A 7117-nucleotide genomic window follows, 5' to 3' on the forward strand; every position below is an offset into this window, starting at 1 on the left:
TTTCTGTATATGTGGGTACTGAGGAGTTGAACCCAGGGCTTAGTGCATGCTAGGCAAGCACTCTACCACTAGGCCATGCTCCCACACCAGAAAATTTTTCTAACTACCTATTAAATTTACATTTCTATGGCAGAGGCATTTGGACCTAAAGTTTGTGGTCAGCCTGATACCTGCCAAGATCAAGGCCAGCATTAGCTGCCCAGGGACCCAGTCTCAAAAACAGAACAGGGGTCAGGGATGTAACAGAGTGATAGATAATTTCCCTGAAATATGGTGTGGTGTCCAGTACCTCGAAATAATCAAAATCTCCAAAAAATGTGAATGTGTTTTGGGTATACACACAAAACAATTGGGGTGGTCTTTCAACACAACAGTTAAAGACTGTTATTCTGATTAAGTAATGACTGAAAAAAAAGTCTACCTAACATTTAAAATACCTGTTCTTGAATACTGAGGAAATATAGCCTGGAAGTAAATATTCTTTTTTGAGAGGAAAAGCAACTCCAGAAAGCCTTTATTATATTTTGTGCCAAAAAAATCTATAGAGCACCAAAAGTATTACTTTCAAAACCAACATATGAAATTTACTTCATTAGAATATAGTTATTGTTTCATAACAGTAATGCAAAATGCAAGATTATATATATTTATATTATATATTTATATATATTAATGAAAAAATAATGCATTTCATCTCCCAGGCCAATACAGTTTCCATTCATAAAAAGCAATTACAAGTTGAGTGCATTAAACATTAGCCTCTTTTGCTAGCACCAACTCAGTTTTGTCTACATTATTCTATTTTATGAGGAACATCAATACTCCAGTATTTTTTGTGGCACTAATTATTTGTTCAGACTCAAGACCCCTAGCAAAGCCACTTGCTTTATCACTAGCATCTCTACTATTCTGTGATGTGCTATCATCAGATTCACTGTCAGATAAACCAGCTTCTTGAGGGTTTATAAAAGACTCAATTAACTCTGGACAATTTAAATATTCTTCCAGTTCCCAGGTATTATCAGCATCTGGATATCCCTTCCATTTTAGAAGCTATTCTAACTGGCCAGCTAATAAGTGCTGGTCCACTATTTTTTCTACTTCATATTCTTCACTCTCTGCTCCTTCAAATTCTTCGAAATTTCCATTCTGTTTCTTTCTTCTTTTCAGCTGTGTAGTTTCCTTAGAGGCCATTTTTTTGCCAGTCCTGGAGCTTGAACTCAGGGTCTGAGTTCTGCCACTTGAGCCACAGCACCATTTATGGCTTTTTCTATGTATGTGGTACTGAGGAATCAAACCCGGGTCTTCATGCATGCTAGGCAAGCACTTTACCACTAGGCCAAACTCCTGGCCCTGAAGGATAGTTTTTAATTGTAGATTTGAGGAGCTCTTATTAACCACCTCAGAGGCTCCAGGTTGTGATCCTGCAGCAACTCTGGCTCTCTAGCCTCAAGCTCCAGTCACCCCCAAGGGACTTCCGTTAAATTTCTATAGTAAGTTCTAGGAAAAGAAAAAAAAAACCAACAATCCAAATTAGTTGTGAAACTTCACACATCACCATGTCTGCAGGTCTAAAACTGTTCATCCATATGGCATCTCCCTTAGCTTCAAACTGGCTTCTGAGTAATAGACAAACAAAGCAGACCAGTTAAACACTGCCAAGGTGTTAAAAGCTAAATTGTTATTGGAAGCACAACCACAATATAGGCCAGGCAACTCCAAAAATATCCATAACAAGACACACATAAGCAATCTATCAAAATAAAGATTTTTAAAACTCATAGCATTTAGAGAGAAATATATATTATCTACAGAAGAACATTGATTAAATGCCACTATAGCACATTCCTCTTTTGAATTCAGAAAAGTCTGGAAGGAAATGGGATACTTTTCAAATGTAAAGAATCATCAACTCTGAATTCCAAGCTCAGGAAAATATACTTCAGGGATTGTGGGGAAATAGACATTATCAGATGACAGAAATTTTAGAAATGTGTCACTAGAAGATGTATCAATAATGAACATCTAAAAGAAATTCTCCATACAAAAAAAGGAACAATACTAGAAAGTGGCAGGAGGACCAGGTGTTTGGCCTAGTGGTAGCTTGCCTAGCATGCACAAAGACCTGAGTTCCATTCCTCACTACCACATACATAGAAATAGCGGGAAGTGGTGCTGTGGCTCACGTGGTGGAGCTCTAGCCTTGAGAAAGCCCAAGGACAATGCTCAGGCCCTGAGTTCAAGCACCAGGACTGGAAAAGAAGGAAGGAAGGAAGGAAGGGAGGAAGGGAGGAAGGGAGGAAGGGAGGAAGGGAGGAAGGGAGGGAGGGAGGGAGGGAGGGAGGGAGGGAGGGAAGGAAGGAAGGAAGGAAGGAAGGAAGGAAGGAAGGAAGGAGGAAGGAAGGGGCAGGAAACTTTAGAATGAAAACGAAGAAATAAGTAAAAATCAGGGTGAATGTAATTGACACATATGAGCTGGAAATGTAGCTTAGTGGTAGAGGGCTTACCTACCATGCATGAAGCCCTGGGTTCGATTCCACAGTATCACAAAAACAGAAAAAAATAGAAGTGGTCCTGTGGCTCAAGTGGTAGAATGCTAGCCTTGAGCACAAGAAGCTCAGGAACAGTGGCCAGGTCCTGAGTTCAAGCCTTAAGACTGGAAAAAAATACATATACCTACCCTTGTGTAATTGTAAATCCTGTTGAATTGTTGAAGGAAAAGTTGTAATACCATCTGATTTGAGGCTCCCTCTATATAAAACAAATAGTTAAGAAATTTATATCCAAGAGAAGGATTATGGGAATAAAATGTTAGAACAGCTGTCTAGTAAACACCAATCTCTGAGTTCAAATCTCAGTATCACCAAAACAAAACACATCCCCCCAGAAGGAGGATAAAAAGACAATCTAGGGGCCAGGATTTGGCCTAGTGGTAAGAGTGCTTGCCTAGCATGCACAAAGACCCGGGTTCGATTCCTAGGTACCACATACATAGAAAAACTTGGAAGTGGTGCTGTGGCTCAAGTGGCAGAGTGCTAGCCTTGAGAAAAAGCCCAAGAATAGTGTTCAGGCCCTGAGTTCAAGCCCCACGACTAGCAAAAAAAAAGGACAACCTATGTAAAAATACAGTAACTTCTATCTACTTTAGTAGAACTCAAAAATAACAAAAACAGTAAACTAGTTATATGTATATATTTTCATAACTAGAATGACAATAAAGAAAAGTATACAAAGTCTACTCAAAACACTAAATAGGGACTGGGAGTGTGGCCTAGTGGTAGGTAGAGTGCTTGCCTAGCATGCACAAAACCCTGGGTTTGATTCCTCAGTACCACATACACAGAAAAAGATGGAAGTGGTGCTGTGGCTCAATAGAGCACTGGCTTTGAGAAAGCTCAAGGGGTAGGATGGTAGCCTTGAGCTGAATAGCTCAGGGACAGTTCCCAGGCCCAGAGTTCAAGTTCCATGAGTGACAAAATAAAATTACAAAATAGCTAGCCAAAAGTGGGGCTGGTAGAGTGGCTCAAGTGTTAAAGTTTGGAGGTCTGGATTAAAACCCAACACTGCCATAAACTAGAAAACAAAGAGCTGTACATAAACCCCAAAATGATATTCATGCTAAATGGTCAAAATAAAAGCATGAAAAGTTATTCACAAAGTATTTCTTTTTTTAAGCCCCTATAGGATAAATGCTCTTCTACCTGAATCATGCCCTCAATCCAAAAAATAAAGTCTTTATAAATATAGTCTTTGCTCTGTACAGCAAAGTCTCTTGAGGAATAATAGCATAGACAAAGTATTAAAAGACAGAGAACACTTGGGCCGGGAATTTAGCCTAGTGGTAGAGTGCTTGCCTAGCATACACAAAGACCCCGGTTCGATTCCTCGGTTCCACATACATAGAAAAAGCTGAAGTGGTGAAGTGGCTCAAGTGGCAGAGTGATAACCTTGAGAAACGCCCAAAGACAGTTCTCAGGCCCTGAGTTCAAGCCCCTCGACTAGCAAAAAAAAAAAAAGGACAGAGAACAGTATATAGCATATAAACCTGAATTTTCAAAGGCCAGAATAGCTAAATATTTATATCAGATTTCTAAGAGGCCTCTCCCAGCAGTCACTTAGGATGTGGGATTCCTCTAGCAATAAGTCCTATGTTATAACATGAATGAATTTTTTTATCAGAGAAGCTTGGTATAAATTCAATTCCTGAGACATTTGTTAGGGATTAGTTATGTGGACATCCCTCCCTAGCACTTGATAAAATGTCAGATTCCTAGTTGGAAACCATAGCATAGACACAATGTTATACAAATGGCTTGAGAACCACTAAATCCTAAGTCAGATCTAGTGTGAACATTCTCCAAATCATGCCCATCCAGAGATTTGAACATTCTCCAAATCATGCCCATCCAGAGATTTGTATTACTATGAGGCATTTCAATGTAGAGCTGTCAAGCCTGCTGTGGTAACTCTTTTCCACACAACTTGGGAATCAAGAGATTTCTTATTTCAAGAAAAACACATTTGTGCAAACTATGCACAGTGAGCCACTCTGACCAGTTCGGCAAATGGTAAGACACTCCTAAAATTCAAATTCCTAAATGTTCAGAGGTTTTGCTCTCTTACACTTAGTCAGCATAACTTCCCACACTATTTTATGAGTGCATAATTACCCTAACAGCAACATGAGACAAAGACAAAACTGCAGACTTTTATTGTCCCTGAGCTCTTCAGCTCAAGGCCATCACTCTACCCCTTGAGCCACAGCACCACTTCTGGTTTTCTGGTGGTTAATTGGAGATAAGTCTCAATGACTTTCCTGCCTCCGCTGCTTTGAACTGCGATCCTCAGATCTCAGCCTCCTGAGTAGCTAGGATTACAGGCATAAGCCACCATGCCCAACTGAGAGTTATTTTTAAAATCAGACGTGAATGCTAAATTTTTTCAAATGTAATTTCTTAAACCTGTGGTGATTGCATTCAATAAATATTAGCTTTTGAATCAACTTTGCATAGATGGAATACAATCTGTATACGGATGGTCAAATTGATTTTTAAACCTTCACAGAGTTTATACTACTAATCTTTTGTTGCAGACTTTTGTGTGAAAGTTGATGGAAGGTGAGCTGGGAATGTGGCTTAGTGGTAGAGTGCTTGCCTGGCATGCATGAAGCCCTGGGTTCAATTTTTTTTTTAGTTTTTTTTTGTTTTGGTTTTGATTTTTGGTTCTGGTCCTAAAGCTTGAAGTCTTGGTATGGGCCTCTCTCTGATTTTTTCCCCAAGGTTAGTGTTCTACCACTTACTTGAGCCATAGCTCCACTTACAGATTTTTAGAAGTCAATTAGAAAAAGAAAGTAGCATGTTTTCAAACTGGGGTCCTCAGATCTCAGTCTCCTGTGTATTTAGGAATGCAGGTGAGAGCCACTGGCACCTGGCTTTGCTAATTTCTTTGTTTTCATTTTGGGGTTTTTTTTTGCTTTTTTTTTAAGATTAAGAGTGTTAATTCCTGACAAGAGTGCACATGTGCTGTGCTGTTGCTGTGCTGTGCTGTGCCATGTCTATTTTAGGCTCCTCTTCATATTTAGGATGACAGGAATTGGCCACCAGGTGGCAGCTCTCAGTTGCGTGCTCTAAAACTTTTCTACACTGACGGGCCTTGAAGCATAATTTTCCTCATCTCAACTTTCCAAGTAACTAGGCTAATACATGTGATCCACTGGAACCTAGCTTGCAGTTTTTGTTTGCGCTTGTGTGTGTGTGTGTGTGTGTGCAAGACTTTAAGCATTCACTTAACTCTTTTGTTAACAGAACAACAGCTCCAGTCTGTCTTTTTGGCAGTTAAAAGGTACTTGTGCAGACTTTTCTGCCCCAGCTAACTTCTAATCTCAGCCTCATCAGTAGTTAAAATTACAGGAATGAGTCACTAGTGCTTAGCTCATTTTATTTGTAGCAGATTAAAATGAGAAACACATTTGAGAGTCAGTGGCTCACATCTACAATCCTAGATAGCTATATGGAAGACCAAATTCTGAGACTCCCAGTTAGAAACCAGCTAGGAAGGAATGTCTATGAGATCCTTATTTCCAACTAACCAATAAAAAGCCAGAAGTGGAAATGTGGCTCGAGTGGTAGATCACTTGCCTGAACCAAACAGTGAAAGGACAGTGTCCTGCTTCTGAGTTCAAGCTTCAGTATTAGAGAGAGAAAGAAGGAGATGCAAAGGAAGGAAGGAAGGAGGGAAGGAGGGAGGGAGGGAGGGAGGGAGGGAGGGAGGGAGGGAGGGAGGGAAGGAAAGAAGGAAAGAAACAGATTCAATGTAAACAATGCAAATGTGCTTTAATAAGCAAAGAGTTAAACGGGTATATCCATACCAGTCATCTAGCAGTAAAAAGGTATGAACTGCTGTACTTGGAGAAATCTTAAAAAAAAAAGCTTAATGAGTAAAAAGATATACCAAAAAATGTATGAGTCCTCATTCCCAAATGAGAACATTACAGAGGTGGCAAACATGCTAGGGGTGCTGGGTGACTGTGACTCTAACTGTAGCAAGAATGACTGTGGTAGGGAATCTACACAAGCAGGAAAATTGCACAGAACTACATACACAAATCCAGATAGACGTACATGAATTCTAAATAAGCTATGTGGACTGCACCAATGTCATTATTTTGGATTTAATATAGTGTTCTAACTATATAAATATGAACTTTGGGGAAAACTAGCTGAATGATATGTGGTAAATATCTGCAATAAACTATTTTTACAACTCATTCCAAAATAAATTCAATATAATGAAGTGAGGCAAGTCTAAAATGCTACAAATGTTTTAGAATGCACCTATCAGTGTATTATGAAATGGAACTATTATGTTTAATATGGAAAATAGTCAAAAGACAAAGAGCCTATATTAATGTTCACTGTAAAATGGTTTATGAAATTGAGTATATGTGAGTTCGTCACAATTTCATAAGCTACATTTACAAACCCCCCTCTCTCTTCTCTATCGCCTCTCCTCTCTGTCTCTCCTACCCCCTTCCTCCTTTGGTCATCTCTACTCTGTCCTTAACCTCCCTCTCTCTTCTCTCCCCAACTCCCTTCCTTTCTTGGTTATCTCTCCTCTG

The sequence above is a fragment of the Megascapheus bottae genome, chromosome X, assembly GCF_031878675.1.
Source record: "Megascapheus bottae isolate mThoBot1 chromosome X, mThoBot2.hap1, whole genome shotgun sequence".
NCBI lineage: Eukaryota > Metazoa > Chordata > Mammalia > Rodentia > Geomyidae > Megascapheus > Megascapheus bottae.